Source organism: Engraulis encrasicolus, unplaced genomic scaffold (assembly GCF_034702125.1).
Source record: "Engraulis encrasicolus isolate BLACKSEA-1 unplaced genomic scaffold, IST_EnEncr_1.0 scaffold_275_np1212, whole genome shotgun sequence".
In the NCBI taxonomy this organism is placed as follows: Eukaryota; Metazoa; Chordata; class Actinopteri; order Clupeiformes; family Engraulidae; genus Engraulis; species Engraulis encrasicolus.
Window position 1 is genome coordinate 1 of NW_026945561.1, and position 15,352 is coordinate 15,352.

Below are 15,352 nucleotides of genomic sequence, written 5' to 3' on the forward strand. Positions count from 1 at the left end.
ACCCCCTTTGGCACGGTGGGCCTACACCCCCACTTAACTCTGAATGCGCAACGGCCACGCATATTTGGTACCTATTAGATATATATATATACCTAGGTGTGTGTGATGTAGATGTGTGTGTGTGTGTGTGTGTGTGTATATTCTCAAATATATATATATACACACACACACATACAAATGAGTTTTTTTATTTTTTTACCAGTGTTGACCTTTGCCTACGATGGTCCGTCGCAATGCACTGTGGGATGTGTAGTGTCGTGACTTGAAAGCTGCGTCCTTGAAATGCATGAAATCGAGAATATTCTCTTAATTCTATAGGCCTATCATAGCAGTCTCTAAACGTACAAGCATATTTTCGGGATAAATTGTTTTTGTTTTTGTACATGTAGCTACAAGCACATTTTAAAATCCATTGAAGTAAGTGTTGATTACAAGTGTTGTCACTTTTATTCAAACAAGAAATTCGAGACATAGGGAAACCCCGATCCAACGTTTCTTCGTTTTGTCACTTCCGGTTTCTTGCGTCTCAGCCATTGCGTCTCAGCCATTGCTCTGGCGGTGCTTAAATTTTGGATTAAATAAACACACTTTTGGATGCCTTTGTACATTTAATTTTAAATCCCAGAATGTATTGTCTTTTTCTCTTTTTTTTGTTTCAGATATCCCTTTACTGGTCTGGGGTGTGGAACAGCAATTTGAGTGCCCCCAATTCTGGATATTTGGTAAGCCTCTTTTTTGATTCTGTTTTCATTTTTGCGTCTCAGCCATTGCGTCTCAGCCATTGCTCTGGCGGTGCTTACATTTTGGATTAAATAAAAACACTTTTGGATTTTGTACTTTTAATTTTAATCCCAGAATTTATTGTCTTTTTCTCTTTTTTTTGTTTCAGATATCCCTTTACTGGTCTGGGGTGTGGAACAGCAATTTGAGTGCCCCCAATTCTGGATATTTGGTAAGCCTCTTTTTTTATTTTTTTTTTCATTATTCTTTCATTACGGGTGTTTATCATTGAAACATGGTTTAAAGGTTCATTAGGAGTATTTATAGCAGTTTATTTCTAAAATTCATGCTGAAAGTGAAGTTAAATTTCAAATGGGAATCTCCATCTCCAATTGTCATAGTGACCCAGCACTGCACAGCACACAGCGAAATTGCATTTATGCCTCACTCCTGCCAAGGGCAGCCTCCAATGGTGCCTGAAAGTAAGCAGTGCGGCAGGACTGTACCATGCTCAGGTTACCATGTTCCCCCTACCAACCTGGTGGGTCAGGAATCAAAACCAACAACCTTTAGGCTACAAATGTTATACCCTAACCGCATACCCATGCAGCAACATTTATCTTTTGATGTATACTTACAACCCATATGTACAATACATAACTGAAGCATCTGTTGATTATTCAGGTGTTATGTCCAAGAAATTGCATCTTAGTTAACTTTGAACTGTGAGTACCAGCGCACACTGTCTTAATATGCCATACCATCTAGAGCAGTGTTTCCCAACCAGGGGGTACAAGAACACTCCTCAGGGGGTATGTGGGGAAAATTAAATAAATACATGGACTGTAGACATACTGGGATAGAGTAACAGATATAGAGCACGAGGGTCATTTCACTTGAAATCGGACATTTTGGAACCCAACTAACACAGATTTTATTACAACTTCGTGTGCCTTTTCAGTGGCAAGGTAGAACATCAGTGTGCCCTAAATTGACTGACAATGTCCATATCCACTTAATATTAGTGCCAGATTCTTGCAAATGCAGTTCTGGGGTCTACCTAGCCACTGAAAAGGCACATCGTGGTTTTATTAAAATCTGTGTCGATTGTATCACAAACTGTCAGAGTACATTCGAAGTGACCGATACCAAACTTTCTGAGTGCATGTGAAATGACCCATGAGTCACAGGGGTACCCATCATATGACAAAAAGGCTTAGGAAGTTTCAGAGGCATAAATAGTTGGGAAACCATGATCTACAGCTATAGAAATAAAACATTCGTTTGATATTAATGTAAGTATTTTACCTGCAATATTCTGCGAGCAAAATCAATGCACAGCTGCTGAGGGAGTAAGCTTATCACACAACGCAAATATTAATAATAAGGGGACACATGCTTTGTTGTGTCCATGGTCATTGCATATGTTTAATATTTACTTGGCTCTAACAGGTTTCAAAACTTGTGGTCATTAAAACGAATTGATGTTATTCTAATTTTCACAGGAATTACGGTGCATGTAGCCTTTTGCTGAAGTGCAACGCAACATTGTGAGTACAACTATTATAATACTTTTTTTGGATTTGATCATTGTTGTAGAAGATTTTGTAGTAAGTATACTTGGTAATGAATACTTAATAGTGTTGAACTACGGGCACACTTACTGCAAACACTCATACATTTTTTACACTTATATCATCAACATTACACACATTTTTAATCGCTCATAATTTCACAATGGCATACGGTAAGGCTGGCCAAGTTCATGTCCTAGGAATCAATGAGTAAAGTTGTTTTTGTCTTAGGAAAAATAGTAAATTACATCTTGATCCCCTTTAAGCAATAACATGGGTCAGTCAAAGAAAGCTCTCGCAAAAAAAAAATATTGGAGTGAACGTAAAAACAGCCAGTCCACACCACCAACACAAAATGAAGTTTCAATGGGTCAGTCAAAGAAAGCTCTCGCAAAAAAACCTAATGGGAGTGAATGTAAAAACAGCAAAACCATACCACCAACACATAATGAAGTTTCAATAAGAGCGTCATATGCTCAATCTGACACAAGGTTTCCAGACACAAGCAGAAACTTTCAATGCGTTCCAAATGCTTTGATGTTTTTAGCTCAATTGAATGAGAAAGAGGAAATGAAATCAGCGAGCTTGGATAACATTTTGGTTAGTGGAGACAAGTTGTACAATCAGATAAGAGAAAACTTGCAAATACCCAAACGCTTTTTAAGTTTGGACGAGTTGCCCAATGTTATAATGTTAAATGGGAAACGCTATGCTGTGATCACAGCTGACACACAGAGTGGTTCCTTAAGGCAAAACCCACCTCAGGGCATGGAGACATATCTTAGTCTACCCTTAAGACTTGAACGCCTTGGGCAAGACTACACACAGGCCTTGCTAATGATCAGTGGCCTATGCATTTGTGTCTTTCGTACCACAAACGGTCGCTATGGGTTTTTTGATCCCCATGCTCGCAATGCAAATGGATCAGGCCATCAAGAGCATGGAAAAGCAGTGATGCTTACGTTCCCCGTGGTGACTGATTTATCGGCAAGGCTCCTACAGCTTTTTTGTGACACATTTGAATATGGTGCCGAGACACAATTTGATCTATTGCCAATCTCATTTCAGTTATGTTTGGAGCAAGACATGCCAGAGATAACATTAACAACCAAAGAACCAAAACAAGATGTACCACAGTGCATTTCTGTGAAAATTGCCAAATCACGTAGGAAAAAACTGGCACAAAGATCAAAAAAGCAGAGTTGTGCACAAAGTTGTGACATGGAGGAAGACCTAAAGAGAGAAAGAAAAAGACAGCAAAGCAAAGAATACTACAAAACCAGCATTGAATATCGACAAAGGAAGCGAGACTTTGTTGTACAACAAATCAGAAGCAATCCAAATTTTAGACAGAAGCATAAAGAAAAGATGATGCAGCAATACAAGCATGACCCAGCTTACAAACAAGCAACACAAAAGCGTGCCTTTAACCGTTACAAGAACAATCAAATGGTCAGAGAAGCACAAAAGGAACACACTGCACAACAATACAAAAACAACCCTCTTTATCGACAGAAACTAAAAGACAGAGCTGTGGAGAAATACAAGACCAAGCCAGACTTCAAGCAGGCGCAAAAAAAAACGGATTACTCAGAAATACAAAAACGACCCAAACTTCAGACAGGCACAAAAGAATCGAATTACTCAGCAATACAAGAACAACCCAGAATTCAGGCAGGCAAAAAAGAATCGAATAACTCAGCGATACAAGAACAACCCAGACTTCAGGCAGGCACATAAAAAAAGGATTACTGGGCAATACCATAACGACCACATTTTTCGGAGTGCGAAAAAACAACGAAATGTCACACGTTACCAAAATGACTCTACCTTCCGAAAAAAGCAAAAAACTACAATGAAAGCCAAAATGCGTTTCTATAGGCAAACCTCATCCATTACAAAAGACACACATGCTCTTTTCAAGAAATATCGTACAAATGTTCAAAATATGAAACTCTTTCAATCATCACATCAACTCCACCAATCTGCTAACAGAATGAATCCCATAGCCCAGCACAAGATGAGGTGTAGTAACCGCATTAAACAAAAGTATTCTGCCTTTGCAGCAAAAAAAACATTTTAGAGGTGACCTATTGATGAGACGGGCACAATCAACATTTCAGAAGAATGTGAAACAAGGTCCCACATATGTTTGCAGTGTATGCCACCGATGTTTGTTTTCGAATCAAGTGAGGCAATGCAAACGATCAAAATACACTAAAGACCCTGAATTGGCATCTATGTGCATAACCGGTGCATATGTGCATGTTTGTGAAGACCTTTGCCAAAATGTAGGTACATGTACAATGCCAGAGAGGAAAAAGGAATGGATATGTCACAGCTGTCACGAGAGTATAAAAATAGGGCAACTCCCAAACATTGCAGTGGCTAATAACCTTGAGCTGGATCCAATACCAGATGAACTCAAGGGTCTGAATGTGCTTGAAAGACATGTCATTGCAAAGTTCATACCTTTTGCAAAGATCATTTCGCTTCCAAAGGGACAGCAACATGCAATTCATGGCGCAGTGGTATGTGTGCCTTCAGAGGTTGAGTCTACAGTTGATTCCCTTCCCAGGCCACCATCTGAAGCGCAACTGCTTCGCGTAAAGCTAAAACGGCGCCTGCAGTACAAAGGTCATTTTGCCTTTCAAAATTTAAACATGCGTAAAGTCAAAACAGCTCTGCTCAAGTTGAAACAGAGCCACTCCGAATACAGAAACATTTCTGTCCGTGAAGTTTCCGAGCGAGATTATTTTGAAGACGCAGAATTGGTACAAGATGATAACAATGTAAACATAGATCCAGACAATCTCCAAGACCCTGTGACCCAAAATGAAGTTCAACCACAACAAGACAATAATGAGCAACAGGACGATGGTGAGGATGATGAGGAACAGGATGATACTGTAGCACAACAGCATGCCATTGCATTTGATTCTTGTCTTCAGCCAGCAGATGTTGGTCAGGAGTTAATGTCATTTGGAGAAAATATCTATTCAATAGCACCAGCACAGGGAAATAACCCAGTTAACTTCTTCAAAACTCCAAAGTTGGAGTCCATGGCCTTTCCGGTCCAATTCAATACAGGTAAGAACACACTAGATGAAGATCGCCCACGAAAGCTGTCTCCAAGCAGGTATTTCAATGCAAGACTGTTTAGTGCAGACAACAGATTTGCAGTGGACAGCAATTACATTTTCTTTGCTCAGTTTGTGACTGAGATGAACCTTGCAATGTCAAGCATGTCGATACAATTACGAAAAGGTAAAGTGTTTACTAAAGATGGCAAAAAGATCACCACTTCCCTATTGAAAAGTCAGAACGAGGTGCAAAAACTTGTGCGACATGGTGATGCTACAAGGTTCATGCAGCCATTACGAGGAACCCCAGCTTATTGGCAAAAAACCATGAGAGACCTGTTTGCCTGTTTAAAGCAACTAGGCCAGCCCACATTCTTTGTGACTTTCTCTGCTGCTGAAATGCGCTGGCCAGAGATTATGGAAGTCATCCAAGCCCAACGCGGGGAAGACATGCCTGTGGAAGAGATGGATTGGGCAACAAAGGCAGACATCCTCCGTTCCAATCCGGTCACGATTATCAGAATGTTTGAGAAAAGAGTTGAAGCCTTAATGAGGGACCTGATTTTGTCACCTGCACAACCGCTCGGCGAGGTCTTGGATTTTTTCTTCAGAGTAGAATTTCAAGCGCGCGGATCCGCTCACATCCACTCTCTCTTCTGGATCAAGGACGCACCACAACTTGATGTAGACCCAGAAGAGAAGGTAACAGCATTCATTGATCGGTACGTATCTTGCCAGCTACCTGATGAGGCGACAGATCCTGAACTGCATAAAATTGTGAAGGAAGTGCAGACCCATAGCAAAAACCACACCAAGTCATGCAAAAAAGGGAACAAGCATTGCCGATTTGGATTTCCCAAGCGTCCGGTTGAGAACACTTTCATTTCCAGGCCTACGCCAAGCGACCCAGATAGGCCATGCCCCCGAAAGGAATCAAAAGATAAACTGAAACCAGTTTGGGATTTGTTACAGGAAGAAGATGCGGCATCCAAAACGATACACGACATTCTAGCTCAGTGCGAAATGACATATGACGAATATGAGAATTGCCTACACGACATGAACGACCATTCTGCCATCATGATGAAACGCGACGTCCAAGACTGTTGGATCAATGGCTACAACCCAGACCTGTTGAGAGCATGGAATGCCAACATGGACATTCAGTTCATCGACAACCCAGAAAGTTGCATAATGTATTTAATGTCTTACATCTCAAAACCGGAATATGACATGAGTGAATTCCTCAAAGGCATTATTCAAGAGGTAGGTCAACAAGATGCATCTGATCTTGAACACATGAAGCAAATCATGCAGGCTTACTCAAAAAACCGTGAGGTAAGTATACAAGAGGCCGTCACTCGCATCTGCGGTCTAAAACTGAAATCTTCCTCACGCAACGTGGTATTCATTCCAACAGACGACAATGCATTAAAAATGAGCCTACCAATGAAGTATCTAGACACAAAAGATCCAAATTCTGAACAGGTTTGGATGACTGGTTTGGCTGAAAAATACAAGGCAAGACCCCAAACGGAAGATTTTCAAAATATGTGCATGGCTGACTTCGCGTCCAACTTCAGGCCACTGTACGGCCAACAAAAAAAGGCTCACAACGCCCTACCTCTTCTGAACAATATGGGCCACATTCAAAAAAGAACCAGAGGGAAACCTGCTGTCATTCGATATGCTCGATTTTCAGAAAAAAAAGACCCCGAGAAATACTACGGAACCATGCTCAAGGTTTTCCTACCGTACAGAACAGATCGCCAATTGAAAATTCCTCCATATGACTCTTATGAAAGTTTTTACCAAAATGCGAATGTTAAACTCCCAGGGTCACAGGGCACAACAGCTGTTAAAACAATTGTTGAAACAAACAGAAAGCGCTATGAAAAGGGCATCGAAATCGTGGAACAAGCCATCAGAGATTTCCAAGAACATGGCGTGAAAGAGGACGCTTGGGCCTCCTTTGCGCCAAATTCGGAACTCCTGCAAATTGAAGCCCTTGCTGATCGCCAGCCACTCGACCCTATAGAGCAGGAAGAACAAGATGATGTTCCAGAATTCAGCAGAAATTCAAATGATAGAGCAGCAATGCCACTAATGCAGTGTCCACCGATCAGCTCAACTATGCTCAAACAAATGTATCAGAACCTCAACCAAACGCAGGCAAAAACATTTTACAAAGTAAGAGATTGGGCTTTACAACTCGTAAACAATCAAAATCCAGAACAGTTTTTCCTTTTCATTGAGGGCGGGGCAGGGACAGGAAAAAGCCATCTCATTAAGTGTATCTACAACGAGGTGACAAAAATACTAAGACAATTGCCCACCATGAGCGAAGAGCAAGATGTGTCCAAACTGACAGTTTTACTGACATCATTCACTGGCACAGCTGCATTCAACATTTCTGGCAACACGCTACATTCTGTGTTGAAACTTCCCAAAAGCCTACAACCTCCATACCAAGGGCTTGGGAATTCTCTAGACGAATTGAGAGTGCAGCTGTCTCGACTCCAAATTATAATCATTGACGAAGTGTCCATGGTTTCGAAAGAACTTTTCACATACGTTGACCTGAGACTTCAGCAAATCAAAGGCAGCAGAAAACCTTTTGGCGGAGTATCTGTCCTCTCTGTCGGTGACTTCTACCAACTATCACCAGTGGGTAAATCAAAGCCGCTGTGTGTGTCTGAAGGGAACGCTGTTGATACTTGGAATGATCACTTTCAAATGATCACTTTGACACAGATAATGCGCCAAAAAGATGATGCTACCTTTGCAGAAATGTTAAACAGGCTTCGAGTCAAAAAGAAAAGCGAAACATTGCTAGACAGTGACAAGCAACTACTTGCTACAAGAACTTTTGCAGCAAAGGAAGACTGCCCAGCAGATGTTTTGCACATTTTTGCAACAAATAAACAGGTAGACAACCACAACCACGAAACAATCACATCGCTCAGCTCTAACATTACCCTTGTAGATGCTGAAGATTACGCGAAAGATGAGCGAACTGGAAGAATGGTCAAACAAGCAGCACCATTCAACGGAAGTAAAGGAGATCTTCCTGACACACTGCTGTTATCAGTAGGTGCAAGAATCGTCATCACGCGTAATTTAGACACCTCAGATGGAATTGTGAATGGGTCTTTTGCAAAAATTACCAAAATGATTACCAAAACAGACAAAAACAACAAATCACGGGTTGAATTAATTGGCCTAGAATTTGATAATCCAACTGCTGGCACTAAACATCGTGCTCTAACCTCTGACAAATCGGATAACACAGTTTACATTGACAGAATAGAGGAGCGCTGCAAAAGGAAAGGCAGAGTTCGCCACCAATTTCCCATAAGACTGGCCTACTCCTGTACAGCACATAAAGTGCAAGGTATGACCTCCTCAAAAGCAGTGGTGTCTCTGAAACGGGTTTTTGAAGCTGGAATGGCTTATGTAGCTCTCAGCAGAACCACATCTTTGGAAGGACTTCATATCATTGACTTTGACGAAACAAAAATTTACTGCAATGAAGAGGTATTAACTTCATTGAAAAACATGCCACATGCAGACCTGGACAGCATCATGCCACTCATGTTGTATCACAACACAGCAGGCAATGAGGGGTTATCAATTATTCACCACAATGTTGAGGGTTTGCATTGTCATTTGGACGATGTCAAAAAACATCACGAAATGCTTTTGGGGGACATTCTGTGCTTCACAGAAACTCACATGTTTGGTTCAGTCGTACCTCAAGAAATGCAAATTGACAATTACACATTGTTCAAAAGAAACAGACATGTGTCCTACAACACTCTACCACAGATGGCCAACCAAAAAGGTGGTGGTGTCGCAATATTTGCAAAAAACCACCTCAACGTCCAGGTCTTGCAGTACCTACTTGGGGTAACCAACTTGGAATATGTTGCTGTAAAAATCAACAACCCAATTAAAACTGTGGTGGCTGCAGTATACAGACCACCAACCTACAACAAGTCAGAATTCCTCACAAACATGAAAAACCTTCTGGACGCCGTTGAAATACAAAATCCAGGTCAAATAGTCATCTGTGGAGATATGAATGAAGACACTGCAACAAATGCAAAGCCAATACACAAATTCTTCACAGACAGAGGATACACACAACTCATACAAACCACTACAACACAGAAACACACCACTCTTGATTTAATTTATGTGTCTCATCCACAAAAATGCCTTTCAGCAGGAGTTCTTCACTCTTACTACAGTTATCACCAACCTGTCTACACAGTTGTGCAAATTGACTAATGAAAAAAGGGACAAAAACTTCAAGTTAATATAATCTTGTCTGCCCAAACAGACCTAATACACAAAATGTTAAAATTCAGTTCAATCGTGATAAAAGAAGCATTGAGTCAGCCACAAAATTAGGGTGACAGGCATTTGAGTGAGCCATTTTACATGCCCACTTTATGCTGAACCAAACAATCTGTGTGTTTCTTGGTGACGGAGGCATTTGCGTGAGCCATACTACATGGCCACGGCGTGCTGAACCAGACCACCAGATGATAATAATAGCAAACATTCACTCTTACTACAGTTATCACCAACCTGTCTACACAGTTGTGCAAATTGACTAATGAAAAAAGGGACAAAAACTTCAAGTTAATATAATCTTGTCTGCCCAAACAGACCTAATACACAAAATGTTAAAATTCAGTTCAATCGTGATAAAAGAAGCATTGAGTCAGCCACAAAATTAGGGTGACAGGCATTTGAGTGAGCCATTTAACATGCCCACTTTATGCTGAACCAAACAATCTGTGTGTTTCTTGGTGACGGAGGCATTTGCGTGAGCCATACTACATGGCCACGGCGTGCTGAACCAGACCACCAGATGATAATAATAGCAAACATTCAGTGCTGTTAGCCTTGCTGTCTGTTGTCAGAAACAAGCATTCAGTGCTGTTAGCCTTGCTGTCTGTCGTTCAAAAAGCAATCACACCAAGTTCCGTTTTGCTATGGTGAAGTTTATAAGGAAACTCGACCAATTCAAATCTTACTTGCCATACATTTCCTTAAAAACATATAAACAAAATACAGCCCATAACTGTAACATCTTCAAAATGCCGGCAACTTAAAATGTAAATATTATTCATGATGTATATAAACTTTCCACACTTGTACATACTGTATAGAATATGTAATCTTATATACTACTAACTCCAAGACAAAACATTAGCAGCCTTTAAACCCACTTTAAACACACTTGTGAAAACTGTATATATTGTAAAAAATATATATATATACATGTATCTGTATACATACAATGTATGTACAAATTCAGAAACTCTAACTCAAAATTACTAAATGTACTGTAAAAATTCTGTATTATGTGTGTATATAGACTGTCAGTGTATAAAAACTGTATACCCAAATCTAACAAACTTCACAACTGTATATATACAATTTGTATTGTGAATGTATTTTTCTTAACTCATAGGAGAAGGGTTTGTTTTCCATCAGTGTAACAATATAATATAATTCACTTTTAATCAATGTACTATACTGTTACACCTGATGGTTTTGTTTGCCCAATTACAGTCACAAAAAGCAAAGGCACTGGTAATTGGTACTTCTACAATGTAGAAATGGGGTTCGAATCCTCACGGTGTCCATGTTATACAGTGACTGTTGCAGGCTAACATACAAAAAACCTTAGTGTAAGTTAATGCAGTTAAGTGGAATGGTGTGTGTCAAGCGTGCATGCGTGCGTGCGCTATCTACACTGCCAATATGATAGATGCCAGTCAGGAAGTTAGCTCATTTATATGCATGAAGGGCAGTACATGCATGAAGTGCACCGCGTGCATGAAGGGCAACGAATGCCTGAAGGGCAACAAATGCAAGACGGGCAAGCATACTCCAGCATTTTCTGTGAGGAAATGCAATCTAGTATATATTTGCTATCCGACAGAATCTGGAACGGAATATATTTTTTTCTTCTACGATCCATTCGTTTTGAAGAACCGCTCAAGATAGAAAATCCGTTCAAACACCGAAACGTTCGGCTCGATGATCCGCTTCAGATTTGTATTTTTCACAGGGGTACCTGGAACTCTGTAGCGCCACCAGCAGGTCAAAGTTGCAAATTGTAACACACTGTAACTTTTGAACCGTAGGTCCAATTTTCAAAAACTTGGTATCCTTGGAATCCTTGGACCAAGACGAATCCAACGCACCCTATGACGTCATTTTCCGCCTGGATAGTTTTCCCGCCATTTTGAATTTTGTAAAAATCAATTAAAATGGTGCCCAGCCCATAATTCTTGCCGGATTGTCCCGAAATATTACACACGGCATCTTTAGACCGAGATACATCTACCCTGAAAGTTGCGGACCGATTAATCGAACCGTCTTTGAACAGGAGCCAATTGATTTTGGCGGCGAAGACGCCAAACAGGAAGTGAGCTCATATCTCAGCAACGCCTACTTGTATCACAACGAAAATTGATACACAATATCTTACCTATAGCCAGAGGCTACATACCAATTTTCGTGCAAATTGGACACTGGGGGGCGCCACAATTAGTGAAAATGTCTTTTAGCTAAAATAAAGTCGCCAAACAGGAAGTGACATCATATCTCAGCAACGGCTACTTGTATCAGGATCCATTTTTATACACATAATCAGCACTATCACCAGAAGACACGTCACGATTGTCGTGCAAATGCGCCACTAGGGGGCGCTACAATAAGCAAAAACGTGTTTTTGCCCATATCGGCCCATATTGACCTCAATTTATCAAACGCTTGGTATCGCTGAAAGCCTTGGGTCAAGCCGATTCTAACGCATATCATGATGTCATAATTACCATCATGAATTTCCCGCCATTTTGACATATTCAAAAATCAATAAAAATGAAGCTCCGCCCACAATTTTTGTCTGCTCGTCCTACAATTTCTATCAGACCACCATTGGACTATTCTGCACCTATGCTGAAATTTACAGAGCAATAGCTGAAAGCATCGGCGCACAGCAGCCAATCAAAATTGACAACAAAGACAAACGCACCGTCCAAACAGGAAGTTAGCTCATATCTCAGCAACGCCTTGACAGATCTTAACGAAATTTCTCACACATGATCTCCAGTACACCCAGAGGGTACCTACCAAATTCAGTGCAATACGGTCAATGGGGGGCGCTACAGTTAGTGAAAATGTGTTTTTGCCAATATGATACATACCAAACAGGAAGTTAGCTCATGTATAGATGGTTAACTGTATGCAGTGTACGCATGAAGGGCAGCATATGCATGAAGGGCAGCATATGCATGAAGGGCAGCATATGCATGAAGGGCAATTCATGCATGAAAGGCAAGGCATGCATGAAGGGCAACGAATGCAAGACGGGCAAGCATACTCCAGCATTTTCTGTCAGGAAATGCAATCTAGTTCTTATTAGTATGCTTGCCATGCGGCAAGCATACTATTGTTATTCCCCCGTTTATTCTTATTATTAGTATGCTTGCCATGCGGCAAGCATACTATTGTTATTCGACCGTTTATTCTGCTACTACTACTTATTATTAGTATGCTTGCCAGCGGCAAGCATACTATTGTTATTGTACGAGTTTCCGACTTATTAGTATGCTTGCCATGCGGCAAGCATACTATTGTTATTCGACCCGTTTCCCGTTTCTTTTTATTAGTATGCTTGCCATGCATGGCAAGCATACTATTGTTATTCCCCCGTTTCTTTTTATTAATTTTCTCCTTTCCTCTACATTTCATTCGTTTTGAAGAACCGCTCAAGATAGAAAATCCGTTCAAAGACCGAAACGTTCGGCTCGATAATACGACCAGGTTTTGTATTTTTCACAGGGGTACCTCAAACTCTGTAGCGCCACCAGCAGGTCAAAGTTGCAAGTACATTACATGCTGTAACTTTTGAACCGTTGGTTGGAATTTCATAAACTTGGTATCACTGGAATTCTTGGGCCAAACCTTATGACATAATTTTCCGCCTGGAAAGTTTTTCCGCCATTTTGAATTTTGTAAAAATCAATAAAAATAACGCTCCGCCCACAATTTTCATCCAATCGTCACGAAAATTTTGTGAGGGTATCTTCGGACTGAGATACATTCACCCTAAAAGTCCTGGAACGATTGATTAAACCGTCTCCAGACAGGAGCCAATCAAAGTTTGCGGCTAAGATGCCAAACAGGAAGTGAGCTCATATCTTAGCAACGGCTACTTGTATCACAACCCAATTTTATACACATGATCAGCTGTATCTTCAGATGACACGTAACTATTTTCGTGCAAATGCACCACTAGGGGGCGCTACAATAGGCAAAAATGTGTTTTTGACGATATTAGCCCATACTTACCTCAATTCATCAAACGCTTGGTATCGCTGAAATCCTTGGGTCAAGCCGAATCCAACGCATACTATGATGTCATATTTTCCATCATGAATTTCCCGCCATTTTGACATATTCAAAAATCAATAAAAATGATGCTCCGCCCACAATTTTTTTCTGCTCGTCCTACAATTTTTATCAGACCACCATTGGACTATTCTGCACCTATGCTGAAATTTACAGAGCAATAGCTGAAAGCATCGGCGCACAGCAGCCAATCAAAATTGACAACAAAGGCAAACGCACCGTCGAAACAGGAAGTTAGCTCATATCTCAGCAACGCCTTGACAGATCTTAACGAAATTTCTCACACATGATCTCCAGTACACCCAGAGGGTACGTACCGAATTCAGTGCAATACGGCCACTGGGGGGCGCTACAGTTAGTGAAAATGTGTTTTTGCCAATATGATACATACCAAACAGGAAGTTAGCTCATATCTAGATGGTTAACTGTATGTTGTGTATGCATGAAGGGCAGCATATGCATTAAGGGCAAGTCATGCATGAAAGGCAAGGCATGCATGAAGGGCAACGAATGCAAGACGGGCAAGCATACTCCAGCATTTTCTGTGAGGAAATGCAATCTAGTTAGTATGCTTGCCAGCGGCAAGCATACTATTGTTATTCGACCCGTTTCCGGGTTATTAGTATGCTTGCCATGCGGCAAGCATACTATTGTTATTCCCCCGTTTCCAGGTTATTATTATTATTAATTTTCTCCTTCCGTCTACGAACGGTTCGTTTTGAAGAACCGCTCAAGATAGAAAGTCCGTTCAAAGACCGAAACGTTCGGCTCGATAAGACGACCAGGATTTAAATTTTTCACAGAGGTACCTCAAACTCTGTAGCGCCACCAGCAGGTCAAAGTTGCAAGTACATTACATGCTGTAACTTTTGAACCGTTTGTCAGAATTTCAAAAACTTGGTATCCCTGGAATCCTTGGACCAAGCCGAATCCAATGCACCCTATGACGTCATTTTCCGCCTGGAAAGTTTTTCCGCCATTTTGAATTTTGTGAAAATCAATAAAAATGACGCCCTGCCCACAATTTTTGACCGATCATCACGAAAATTCTATGAGGGCATCTTCGGACTGAGATACATCTGCCCTAAAAGTCCTGGAACGATTGATCAAACCGTCTTCAAACAGGAGCCAATCAAATTTGGCGGCGAAGACGCCAAACAGGAAGTGAGCTCATATCTCGGCAACGGCTACTTGTATCACAACCCAATTTCATACACATAATCAGCACTATCTTCAGAGGACACATAACAATTTTCGTCTAAATATGCCACTAGGGGGCGCTACAATAAGCAAAAATGTGTTTTTGACGATATTAGCCCGTACTGACTTCAATTCATCAAACGCTTGGTATCGCTGAAATCCTTGGGTCAAGCCGAATCCAACGCATACTATGATGTCATATTTACAATCATGAATTTCCCGCCATTTTGACATATTCAAAAATCAATAAAAGTGAAGCTCCGCCCACAATTTTTGTCTGCTCGTCCTACAATTTTTATCAGACCACCATTGGACTATTTCCCACCAATGCTGAAA